We start from the raw sequence: 13,470 nt of genomic DNA, 5'->3' as shown, positions 1-13,470 counted from the left end.
TGATTAAGCTAAGAAGCCTACTTATAGTTTAAAAGGCTCCCATAGCCTACGGGGAAGAAAAAGAACAAAAGAGGCTTTTAAGGCACTGTGCTCCAACTCAGGGATTAAAATACTATTGAAACAACTGTCAATTTCCACAACAGTGCACCCTTTACTTAGACACAAGTCAATCCAGGCAAGAGTGATGAGTAATTTGAAAAGTACCGAGAGAGGGACCTCATTACATAATATATAAAATGGTTAAACCAACAAGAAGAAATATTGGAGAAACTAACCAGGACAACAGTCCAGCTAAAAGTCCCCCAAAGATTGAAGCACAAAATAATGAGGTCAACATCCAAATACTAGTTAAGGAAATAATCACAGGAGTGAGTAAAGAGTTTGAAAGAATTGTCATCAGAAATTCAGAAACAACCAATGAGACTCTGGAAGAAAACACTAATTATCTCAAGGTTATTAGAGAGCTGAAAGCTGAAATAGCTGAGCTAAGAACACAACTAGCTGAACAAGCTAAAACAGTATCAGAACAGGGTAACAAAACAGATGAACTCCAGAAAGCAGTAGAGGGCAGAGAGAATAGAATAAAGGTGGCTGAAGACAGAATAAGCAAGATCAAGAATGAATTAGAGACTACTAAAAAGGAAGCAAGAGATCTCAAAAAGAGATTAAGAGATACTGAAAACAACAACAGAGACCTGTGGGATGAGTTAAAAAGAAATAATATATGCATTATTGGCTTACGAGAGGAAGAAAGAGAGGGAGGGGAAGAAAGCATTCTTCAGGCCATAATAGCTGAGAACTTCCCTAATCTAGACAACGTCAAAGACGTGAAGGTTCAAGAAGCCCAGAGGGTCCCAAACAGAATAAAAGATATCTATTGAGTACTCAGTGAGAAAGGCTTTCACCCAAGACTACTGTATCCTGAAAGAATGTCATTCAGACTTGAAGGAGGCATCAAAACCTTCTCAGACAAGCGATAGTTGAAAGAATCAGCTATTACCAAGCCTGCCCTGAAAGAAGTTTTGAAAGGTCTCCTATAAACAGTCAGACCACCATAAATATGCCATATGTCAGAACACTCTAAAACATATGAAAAAATGCTCCAAGTCTTTGATTGATACCACTTCACTCTTGTGAGAATGTCATACATCAGAAAAGGTAACAGCAGCAAATGCTGGAGAGGTTGTGGAGTCAAAGCAACCCTCTTGCAGTGCTGGTTAGAATGTAAATTGGTCCAACCTCTGTGGAGAACAGTCTGGAGAACTCTAAAAATGGACCTATTGTATGATCCTGCAATTTCTCTCTTGGGAATATATCCTAAGGAACCCAACACACCCATCCAAAAAGATCTGTGTACACATAATTTCTTGGCAGCACTTTGAATTTGTAATAGCCAAAACCTGAAGCAACCCAGGGGTCCAACAACAGATGAGTGGCTGAGCAAGTTGTGGTGTATATATACACAAGGGAATACTACTCAGCTATAAAAAATGGTGACTTCACCGTTTTCAGCCAATCTTGGATGGACCTTGAAAAATTCATGTTAAGTGAAATAAGTCAGAAACAGAAGGATGAATAAGAGATGACCTCATTCTCAGTCAGAAGTTGAAAAACAAGATCAGAAGAGAAAACACAAGCAGAATCTGAACTGGAAGTGGCGTATTTCACCCAAGTAAAAGACTGGAGTTTGTGTGGGACGGGGAGAACACAGGTCCAAAAAGGATGATAAAGGACCTAGTGGGGTTGCATTGTTATATGGAAAACTGGTAAATGTTATGCATGTCGAAACTATTGTATTTACTGTCGAATGTAAAACATTAATTCCCCTATAAAGAAATTTTAAAAAAAGATGCAAAGCAGAAAGATTGTTTAGTAATTAGGAACCTAAAGGTAAGAATATAGCAGATGAGATTTGGGTTCTTCATTTTGGGAAAAGTTAGGACTTCCTAAAAGGCCCATGTCTTTATTAATTCTTGATTGAGCCCGACAGCTAACATGCAGGTGGGCTAAAGGTATTGTGTGGGGAGATAGTGTCAGAATTGGGAGTGAGACTAGAAAGCTGGATCAAGGAAGAGAGTAGTTCCTAAAAAATGGGAAAAAAATGTATAAATACTATTAATTATAAACCCCTTCAATCTGATCTGGGTTCCATAATCAGGGCAAGAGCCTGTGTACCATTTGCATCCCTGTAGGTCTGAGCTCACATTCCATGGTCATAGCTTGGAACATTCTAGGCTGCACTCAGTATAGGACCTATCTTCCTCAAGTGTCAGAGTAGTTGACCCAGTCTCCCTTCCGAGAGTGGGTCAGTCCCTACTCACCCCATTTTCTAATTGGTTTGCTTGTTTTTTTTTGGTGTTTAGTTTCCTGAGTTCTTTATGTATTTTGGTTATTGGTCCTTTGTCTGATGCATGTTTTGTAAAGATTTTCTCTCATGCCATTGTATGTCTTTCTGTTTGGGGGGGTGATACCTTCTGCTGTGCAGAAGCTTTTCAATTTGATGTAGTTCCATTGGTTTAGTTTGGATTTTGTTTTCTTTGCTGTTGACTTTATTTTTTTTTTAATAGCTGGGTATTATTTCATTGTGCATACATACCACGGCTTTCTTAGTCACTTATCTGTTGTTGGACATCTGGGTTGCTTCCAAGATTGTACTATTACAATTGGTAAGCACCGTGTGGCCACCCACCTTCAGAGAATGATTTTCCCCCCCAACTAGTCAGTTTGCTATGGTTATTTATTTTTTTTTTGGCTATTTTAAGGCAGCACAATTTGGTGCTGACTGTTCCACCATAGCCTCATATCACTTTTTTTTTTTTTTTTTTGCCTCCAGGGTTATCTCAGGGGCTAGGTGCCTGCAATCCAGTGCTCCTGGAGGCCTTCCCCCCCATTTTTGTTGTCCTTGTTCTTGTTATTGTTGTCATTGCTGTTGTTGGATAGGACAGAGAGAAATCGATAGAGGAGGGAAAGACAGAGAGAGAGATAAAGATAACACGTGTAGACCAGCTTCACCACTTGTGAAGCAACCTCCCTGCAGGTGGGGAGCCGGGGGTTTGAACTACGATCCTTGAGCTGGTCCTTGCGCTTCGCACCATGTGTGCTAGGCCGCTGTGCTACCTCTTGAGCCCCTCTCATCTCACTTCTTAACAACCTTTTTATATTTGTCAGAAGTAAGAATAAATTGGTACTCTCCCACCTCTTCCATAATTGGGGAGACAGACTAACAAATACAGAGATTGACAAATTTACCTTAGCAGGAATTTGGAAGTGAGCCAGTACTTGGGTAGGTAAGCTTGATGTGCTGGTAATGAATTGTTGGATACTCAGCATGATGTGTCTGTAGGGAACTCAGTCATAGCTTGCTTGCTCCCTCCTCCCCGAACCCCTTTTGTGTTTTTACTGAGTAGGTGCTGTCTGTCTTTTCATGGCCATTATCTGAATAAATGATCCTAGTGCTTCTTAACATGGTGGTGTGTTGGATAGTATGCCAGCTCCCCCTGGCTTCTGCTTAACCATATGCCTACATAGGGATAGATTTAATCCCATTCAAAGCTTTGGTCTATTTACATAAATCACTTTTACATTTACATAAAGCACTCCTTCCAGGGCATTGGTGGTTCAGTGATAGGATTCTCGCCTGCTCCACCCCCTCCTTGTCACACTCTGATTTTCACCAGTCACTTTTCTCTCCACCCTCTCTATGTCACATCCTGTTTCCACCCTACTTGGCAAGTATATATAAAGACAGCATTGTGAGTTTTACAGTACTTGAGTTCAGCTTAGCTCGTCTTAGATTGTGCTGTGTCCTGCATGAATAAAGAGATACTGCCTACAGCTCAACCATGAGTCCCTGGTCGTCTGTTACCCGCCCGTGAAGCCAGCCCGGCGAAAACAACATAACCCGTTGAAAACAACAGTGGTGTGTGTGTGTGTGTATGTTTGTGTGTATGTGTGTGTGTATATCAGTAACCAGTTTGAAATATGTCAGAATATCCTATTTTTCTAAGTTAGATTGTATAGAAAAAATATTAAAGAATTTAATTTTTCTAAAAGTTTATTTTTCCAGAGGTAAACCTTTTTTTTTTTTTTTTTTTTTAAACCAGAGCACTGCTCAGCTCTGGCTTATGGTGGTGCAGGAGATTAAACCTGGCACTTTGTGGAGCCTCAGGCACGAGAGTCTCTTTGCATAACCATTATGCTGTGTACCTCCGCCCAGAGTTAAACCTATAAGTTATCATTAGAGCATATATGAGTTAGAGGAAGGGAAGAATACCCAATTGTAGCCCACTATAACCTACCATGGTATTAGGTGGGGCTTGGGAGGTGGGAGAGGAATTACCTACCTCTAGCATCTTTTAGCCACCTTCACTGGTTGGCTCACTTCTTCTTCTAGCGTTTGCCCTTCTTCCGTAGCCAGTCAACAGCGTCAGGTTGAGCCTGATGTAAAGTTTCGAGACCTCCTTTGAATCTGGAGAGGTGGCAGTCGTTGACTATGTGGGTCATAGTCTGTCTGTAGCTGCAGGGGCAGTTCGGGTCGTCTCTGGCTCACTAAAAGAACTCATTGGTGACTGTGTAGGTGAGTTTACAGTAGAGCACAGAACTTTTATGTATGAGATCACTCTCTAATCCCATGTATTCTGGGGTGATGTTCAGATTTGCTTGCTTTCATTCTATGAATGAAGGAATAAATAAATAATCTTCAAAAGAACTAAGAGGTATATAATGTGTTTCTTCTCCTATACCTTACTATAGTATCAAATATACTGAATATATTTGCTGTAATTCTATTTTCTATTTTCTTTCTTTATTTTTATATTACAGAATTACATGTTGACAGGGGTTTGAATCCACACCATTCCCACCACCAGAGTTCTGAATCTTCACTCTCCCCACTGCAATCTACCACAGTTCCCCTAAAGTTTTAGGCATGGGCCAGCCATCTTCTCTATGATTATCTGTCCACATTTATACATAGTTGCCCATTCTTTTTCTGTTACAATCCTCCTCTTTCCTTCTAAGCCACTCATGACATCATAACTACCTCCATATGTCCCTCTCCTTTTCTTTCTGTCTCTCTGGGTGCTGATGGAGCTGGAGTGCAGAGTCCTCTTCATCCTATCACTTCTCCCCCGCTGGGAATATGCATTAAGGTTGTTAATGGGGAACTGTAATTCTATTTTCCCAGCATATGATGTCTGATGTATAAGAAAATAATTATAGGATATACTGAAAAGCAGAAACCACAGCATGACACAGGTATTGGATATCAAATAGGAAATTTAAAACAAGCATGTTTAATATACAGAGGGCTCTAATAGAAAAAGTAGGGGTAGCGCAGTGGGTTGAGCACATATGATGCAAAGTGCAAGGACCTGTGTGGGGATCCTGGTTCGAGCCACCGGCTCCCCACCTGCAGGGGGTTCCCTTCATGGGCAGTGAAGCAGGTCTGCGGGTGTCTCTTTCTCTCCCCCATCTGTCTTCCCTTCCCCTCTCGATTTCCCTGTTTTATCCAACAGCAATGGCAACAACAATAACGACAACAGTAATAACCACAACAACAATAACAAAAAGACAACAGGGCAACAAAAAAGGGAAGAAATAGCCTCCAGGAGCTGTGGACTTGTGGTGCAGGCACCAAATCTCAGCAATAACTCTGGAGGCAAAATAAAATAAAAGAAAATATAAAGAAAAAGTAGATAACATTCAGGAATAAGGCAGTGTAAGTAGAGAGATTGATTCTTTCCCCTTCTCCCCCAGACAGAACACTGTCTAGCTCTAGAATGTGGTGGTGCTAGGGATTGAGCTTTGGACCTTGGGTCCCTTAAGCATGAAAATCTTTTTACATAACATGCTGACTTCCTTGCCCCAGAGATGGGAATTCTAAGTATCAATATTAGAGAAAACGAACAAACAAACAAAAAACTAAACAAACAGATAAAACACTGAAGTAGCAGTAAAGTTGGTGTCTTTGATGGGTATTTTAGTAGACTATATATTACTCATAAAAAATTCCCTATAAACTTGAGTCTGTGTCAGTGAGATCTTTTAAAACTGAAAAGATAAGTAAAACAGCAAGACTGGTGGAAATACAAGGACTTTGTATGATTTTCATTATAAAAAAAACACCAGAGAAGAAGAAGGAATATATTTAAAAAATATAAGACACTGTTGTTAACCCCTCCCTTCTGTCACCTATAAGTTGTAAGGTTAAATTTTTTTTCTTTTACTAGAGCATTGCTCATCTCTGGCTATCCATGGTGCCAGGCAGAGATCAGACCTCTGTCATGCAAGTCTGGTGTGCTACTACTGTTACTCAATCTCCCCAGCTCTAAGGTAAGACTTTTAAAACTTGGATCATAACATTTACACATTTTCCTTTGCTCAAGTGTGATACAGTGAATAGAAAATATAAGGGTTTTTACAAATGAAATCTAGCTGACACTGTACATACATATTTTTAAAAATTTCCTGAACACTAAGAATACCTCATACAACTCTGAATCCTTTAACAAAACTTGAAAATTACTGTGAAATAATAATTCCTTGTGGCTGGACAATAGATGATAACTTTTGACCTTTGTTCTGGGATAATAAAGCTTCATGTATCTTACTGCCATATTATTTCGAGTGATTTGGGGGAAGAGAAGAGCCGAAAAGAAAGAAAAAATTATAATGTAAAAGAATATTTTAATTAGGAAGTCTTTTACAGGGGGTGGTGGCTGGGCTAGCTTCACTGGAGAGAGATACAAGGAACTCATGGCAGCGTGGTAATACAATTCTTTATTGATGAGGATGCCCCAGAATTGGTTGTGAGTACAGCGGGGTTTAGGCCACGTGGAGCTAGCAAAATGGCCATCTCCCTCTATGCATGCCAGCCCATCTCCAGGTCTTTTCCAGGTCGGGATGCGGAAGAGAAAAGAGAGCGAAATCAGGAACAGCAGCGGGCTTTATAGGGTAAAAATGGAAGTCGGGAACAGGATTGGCTAGGAAAGGGGATGGAGAAAAGAGCGTGAAGGTAGAAAGCTTCCATAGCAGCTGTTGCGAAGATTCTAACCAGTGGGATTAACCAATACCCTGCAGGCAAGGCAGGTCTCATGATTATGTAAATAGACCACAGCATCAGTGATGGAGTAGAGCAGGGGAGCTGCCTGACAGGGTGGGTTCAGATAGCTTAATAGCTAGCAGAGAGACTAATGCCTGAGGCTCCGAAGCCCAGTTTCAGTCTCCCATACCAACATAAACCAGAGCTGAGCAGTACTCTGGTGGTATATATATATAAAAAATTTATAGAAGATAAAATATTTTGTGTGATAAATTAGTAAACCTCCTAAAAGAGAGAGGAAACTGATTTTCTTTGTTTTTTTAAATTATCTTTATTTATTTATTGGATAGAGAGAGCCAGAAATTGAGATGGAAGCTTCACCGCTCATGAAGCTTCCCCCCTGCAGGTGGGGGCGAGGGGCTTGAACCTGGGCCCTTGCACATTGTAACATGGGCGCTTAACCAGGTGCACCACTACCTGGCCCCTTTGGTTGTTTATTTCTTTGAAATGGTCTTTTGTCCTCTTTTTAGGCTATTTTCCCTTACTGCTTCCCCTGACCTTTACAGCTGGACAAATGGGGGACAGAATTATAAGTTTAAATTGTGGAATGTGGGGGCATTGTATAAGCTGGGGATAAATTATTTCATTAGTGTTGTGGAAACTAAGGTTTATTCTTTGTTACTCAAAGTGGTGTTTCAAGAATTGGCATCTAATTCTCTTTGATTCTTTGCAAGCTATTTTAATGACTAAATGCATTTGCTGTGTTTTTCTCTTGTATTATTGAATTAGTATTAGTTTGATATCTATTTGCATGCTAAATGCTGTACCATTCTTACCATTTGTCTTGCCTGGTAGACTCTTTATCGTGTCTCTACAGTGATTACCAACGCAGATATGATTCTCTCAAAGAATTAGAAACTTTATTAAATTTATTTACTAGAAACAAATTAAAACAAAAACAAAAAATAATTGCTTCCTTGGATCACAAATAGTAATTTGGAGATAAAAATCTGTATATCACAGGATTTCTGTTTGCTGACTAGGTATACTACACATTTTTGATCAATTAAAATTGTTTCTTAACTGTTTTCTCTCATCTTGAAAGTGGAGATGGTACCCACCTTTCTAAGCAATGGCAAGAATTAAGGGAGGAAGTATACAGTGTCTGACTCATATTTGGAATGCAAGAGATCTTCCTTTTCTTTTTGAAATTACTTATATACAACTTTAGAACTCACTAATTACTAGTTGCATATTGTAATTTTTTTGAGTCACACATTCTTTAATGTAAGATAATTAATAACCACTTCATAAAATTCAATTCCTACTATAGTCTAAGAAGTTTTTATTACACCTGGTTCTGAATGTTAAGCTACCAAGTAGTAATATAGATATGTGAATCTTGCTGGATAGATCTTCTGGATATCAAATCCATGTAACAGCAGGAATATTTAGTAAAATAAATGTAAGATAAAAAAAAAATCTAGTGTCAGGACAGGGTGGTGGCTCACCTGGTTGAGTGCACATGTTATAATGCACAAGGACCTGGGTTCAAGCCCCCAGTCCCCACCTGCAGGGGGAAAGTTTCACAAGTGGTGAAGCAGTGTTGCAGGTGTCTCTCTGTCTCTCACCCTCTCTGTCCCTCCCTTCCCTCTCGATTTCAGACGGTCTCTATCCAATCAATAAATAAAGATAATAAAAAAATTTTAAGAAAAATCTAGTGTTTTTCTTTTCTTCCTCTCTCTCTCTCTCTCTCTCTTTCTTTTTTCTTTTTTTTTTTTTTTTAAATGAGAAGACTATAATAGCTTACTTGAATTTTGCTTTGGCTCCTTCACTGGGGGAATAGGAACATTATGGATATCTTGAAGGAATGTGCATAGGCAACTACAAGGCTAGGAAGTAAAACACTCAGATACTCCTCTTTTATAGCTAGGACCTTTGTCATGTGCATTTTTACTGTTCACAGGCCACACTTTTATTCTACAGGGCTTGAGTGCAGACAGAGAGATTATAGTACCAGAGCTTCTCCTGGTGCTGTGGTATTGCCATGTGGTATAGGTACTCAAACCTGAAATGTGTGTATCGCCAGATACTTACTCTATTCAATGAGCTATCTCTCTGACCTGGCTTCATTTTTTAAAATGAGACTTGGGTGTGTAATTATGACTTTGTAGTTTGGGCTAGGAAAATTAATCAGTACTCATTTTTTTAATTTGGTAAATATCAGAGGAAGAATTAATCATCCATTATTAAAGTGTACTTGATAAATTAAGGTTAAAACATAAATGAATCATGTTAAATGAGTTGAGTTAAATCAATACTATTGTTGAATTTAACTAAGCAAAGTCAATATGATTTTTTTGACGTATCATAGACTAGAAATTGATGTATGTGTGGTGTATTATACTGAAAGGTTGCAGAGTGATGAAGTAGGCATTTTGTACTTTTAAGGCTGTTTGTTTCATGAATCTCAATTAGATTTGTTTGAATGTGAATCACATTCATAAAAAACCAGCAGCAAAAATATCATTGCCTTTGTATTTTTTAACAGTTGAGTCAGCTTTTGTATATATTCAAACGAATGTAAATTCTAACATATTTTCTTAAGTTTCCTAAAGTCTGAGATGATGTAACATACAGAATGCTGATCACTTAGAAGAGTTGCCAGCTATCATTTTTTTGACATGCTACATGCTTCTTATTAAATGCTTGTTAGCCATTTGGAAAAAGTTGCACAAAGTAGAAAATAGTCTTTGCATGCATATTCTTTCCCCCAAAGGAGAAAAGGATAAAAAAAAAAAAGAAATCAAAACTGAATTGCAAAAACCTTAAGGACATATATCTTCTAAGAAAATGGAGATAAACTTATATGTGAATGTAAGGACATATGGGCACGTTGATTATAGCCATGTTTAAGTATTTTTGTCATATGGCAAGGGAAGGACATGCAGAGTTTGAATAAATGCATCACTTAGTAATTGCTGAAATAAAAATAATTTTTGAAGAGCTTTTTGTGTATGTGTGAGGGGTGTGTGTGTGTGTGTGTGTGTGTGTGTGTGTGTGTGTGTAGCTATAACTAAAGAAAGGTTTGAAGAGATAACATGCTGCTGCTTCTACCACCATCTACTTGACTACATCTAGTGAATATGAATTATGGGTAACGAGGACTTTTGATAGACTCATTATTAGATAGGTTGAAAAAATAATAAAATAATAATTTAATGGTTGGAAAATACTCAGTTATAAGTCTGAATTTTTGGTAGATACTTTGGACAATGTCCATGTAATTAGATGATGGAGAACTGAGAAAATCCTTTAGCTCTTTGCATGTTTGGAAATGTAACGTAGACATATTATTAAAGATGATAGCCTGAATTGCATTTTTCATCTGAAGAATTTTTTTAAAATTAATTTAATTAAAATTTAATTTAAATTTTTTTAAATTAAAAAAAATTTTTTTTTAATTTTTTAAAATTTTTTAAAATTTTTTTTATATTTTTAACCAGGGCACTGTTCAGCTCTGGCTTATGGTGGTTCAGGGGATTGAACCTTGGACTTTGGAGCCTCAGGCAGGAGAGTCTTTTTGCATAACCATTATGCTATCTACCCCTGCCCAAGAATTATTTTTACTCTTTCCTTTGCCTAGTATGATCACTGATTTTCTTATTTAGGGGGAAGACAATACATAAGTTTTGTGACTACTTCTTTTTTTATAAGTAATTTTTAAAAAAAATTTTATTTCTTTATTTTCCCTTTTGTTGCCCTTGTTGGTTTTGTTGTCATTATTGGTGGATAGGACAGAGAGAAATGGAAAGAGGAGGGGAAGACAGAGAGGGGAAGAGAAAGACACCTGCAGACCTGCTTCACCACTTGTGAAGCAACCCCCTTGCAGGTGGGGAGCTGGGGTCTTGAATCGGGATCCTTGTGCCGGTCCTTGTGACACCTGCACTTAACCCACTGAGTTACCACCCAGCTCCCGTGACTACTTTTCTATAACTTATTTTATTCTTAATTTCTTGCAATAACTTGAGCATTTTTTGTTGTTGTTGTTGTTTTTCTTCCATGTAGGCTATGAGAGCATGAGAGCTTTTTAACTGTAAGTAGGCTTTTTAGCTTAATCACTCATTCCTGACCTAGAGATAAATCAGGGTGGGGGAGAGATAACACACTGGCTATGCACAGAGACTCCCACACCCTGAGGATCCAAAGCCTGGGCTCAGTTCAGCCATTCTTCCAGCAGCCAGAGCCAAGCTGGAAGTACTACTTGGCTCTGTAAGTTTCCAAACAAGTTCTGTTTATACTCTTGTGGTTTCTGTAGCAGTTATTCACCATGTCTCCCCAATACTTCAGGAGAACAATGTGGAAATGCTCCCAGTATACAGCCCCACCTCTAGCCCACCCGAGTGTAGATCTTCTCCTGAGTTTGCAGGTCAGTTCTCTGCTACCTGGATGTCAGCACAGGGCCTCCCCACTGCTGCTTCAGCCTCTGAGGGGGCAGTAGCAATGGAGATGCACAGTTGCATTTGGTGAGCCATAGGCGAGTCCTCTCCTTCAGCAATTTTTTTGTTAGTAAAACAGACTGGAGGTGGCGCCTCAACTGGCAAACTGCCTGACTGTTACCAGCCACTCCGGAGTAGATATGGGCTTTAGCCCCAGGAGCCTCTTCTTAGGCTCTTCTCTGTCCAAGAGCCACATGTGTTTGTACTCACATTTGGTGAGTTGGTGAGTTCCCAAAGATGTTCTAGTCTTGCCTTGTTGCACTCCCAGGTCGTCTCCTTTTGTAACTTGCATTTTTAAAGATAAATTAATGGACTTATGAAAAATACTCTATCCTACATAGCGGTTGTTTATTAAAACTTATTTTTATTAGGAAAATTATCTCTATTCAGTTAAATTAATTATTTTAATTATTGGATCAAGACCAATGTACCTGTCTCCTTGACTTTAGTGCATTTTGGAAAGTTGCCATCAGATTTACTGCTTTGTCTGCACTGTAATATAAATCACACCAACTTTGTTATTCTGATAGACAAGCCAGTCAGTATATCTGAGGTATTCAAACATTTTTTCCCCTCAAATTTCCTTTGTTGTACTATAACTTCATTGTATCTTCAAACCACATTGCTTCCAATCATTTCTCACCATCTTGATTACCTGCGCATACTCATCCTCATTTTTATTATCAGATTTATTTTGGATTCACTCTGGTTCTGAGTCCCTCACCTGTTCTCCCACTCCCTTTAATCTCAAGACATAGCTCTTTTAATATCTGGCATTCCTGTAGTTAGATGGCATGGCAGCTTCTTCCTGTGGGATATAGGATGCAGTGGCATGTAGTGTGAAGGTGGCAGTTGGTGTGAATTTGCAGAGTTTTGAGACCTAGTTTTTCTGAAATAGGTTAACTAGCATCATATGTCTGTCCTTCCCCCTTTCCTTTTTGTTTGTTACTGTTTTCTAAGGTTTTCTAAGGCAGATATAGGTTAAACAGCAAGGACTCTTTACCAGTTTTTTCTTGTTTCATTTTATTTTTAAAAATTATGTTTAACAAAATATTGCTGTATTACATCACATAAGGTGCAGCTGTGTATCATTATAAATCTGCATCTGTGTTTAGTATGATAAGTTCATCACTTAAAGCCTAATTTTATTCATCACCAAGGACTCTATCATGCTTATGAAAAATTGAATGATCCCTGCCCCCTGGGAATTATGCATGTTTTTTTCCCTCCCCCCTTTTCCAGAGCATTATGCTGTCTCCTCTGTCCTAGAATTGTGCAGCTTTAGCTAATTATTCTTTTCCATAAGTTGTGTTTGCTTAACCTTAGGGGTTTTACCTTATGCACATGTGGATTGATATTTAGGTAATTTTAAGAGATACTTAAAAGAATATAAGTCTTTTGCCTTCCTTTCTCAATGACGGGACTTTATGCCTTTTCTTCCCTTCCCTCAATAATTATTGCCTTAGCTTTTACGAATTCTAATTTCTTGTATTTTTGTTTTTTTTTAAGTAAGCAATACACTGAGCTCTACTTAGGTTTCCATTCTGATGTACTGTAAACCCCAAAGAGTTTTCAGAAAGAAATTTCAGGCAATTATGGGGTTCACTTGCTTTGCTTGTTATTATTTAGTAGTCAGTTTGAGCTGCCTGGTGTCCAATGCCAGATACATACTTTACACAATTTTCTAGTTTACATTTGGTAGTTTGTTTAGATTTTATCACTCCCTTTTAGGTGAAAGTAGAGCTCTGCTAATACTTTTAAGATGAAGGATTCTTAGCAAGTGATGCATCTTGCTTCTTTCAATTGTGTTCCTATACTAATATGTATAAAAATTCATTTCTAAAATGCTGCCTAAATTAAATTTGTCTTAGTGGCAACACCTCTGTTATTTTTCCACATATAACTATAAATAAAAATCACTGTGGATGC

The 13,470-nt window shown here is 38.4% G+C and overlaps 1 protein-coding gene and 1 long non-coding RNA gene across 6 annotated transcripts in view; both read left to right on the top strand.

The window, feature by feature from the left end:
* Nucleotides 1-13,470, top strand: part of LOC132533332 (uncharacterized) — a 408,100-nt gene that overhangs the window by 252,534 nt on the left and 142,096 nt on the right. The gene's annotated exons all lie outside the window — the stretch shown is intronic.
* Nucleotides 1-13,470, top strand: part of FUT8 (fucosyltransferase 8) — a 173,167-nt gene that overhangs the window by 61,216 nt on the left and 98,481 nt on the right. For 3 of the 5 annotated variants that reach the window (XR_009545305.1, XM_060174812.1, XM_060174811.1), the window contains exon 3: nt 6,231-6,333. The exons of the other annotated variants lie outside the window; for them this stretch is intronic. The gene's annotated coding sequence lies outside the window, so the exon portion shown is untranslated. The remainder of the gene's footprint in view (nt 1-6,230; nt 6,334-13,470) is intronic. 5 annotated transcript variants of the gene reach the window in all.

Source organism: Erinaceus europaeus, chromosome 16, assembly GCF_950295315.1.
Source record: "Erinaceus europaeus chromosome 16, mEriEur2.1, whole genome shotgun sequence".
In the NCBI taxonomy this organism is placed as follows: domain Eukaryota; kingdom Metazoa; phylum Chordata; class Mammalia; order Eulipotyphla; family Erinaceidae; genus Erinaceus; species Erinaceus europaeus.
This window is presented reverse-complemented; position numbering and strand designations above follow the sequence as displayed.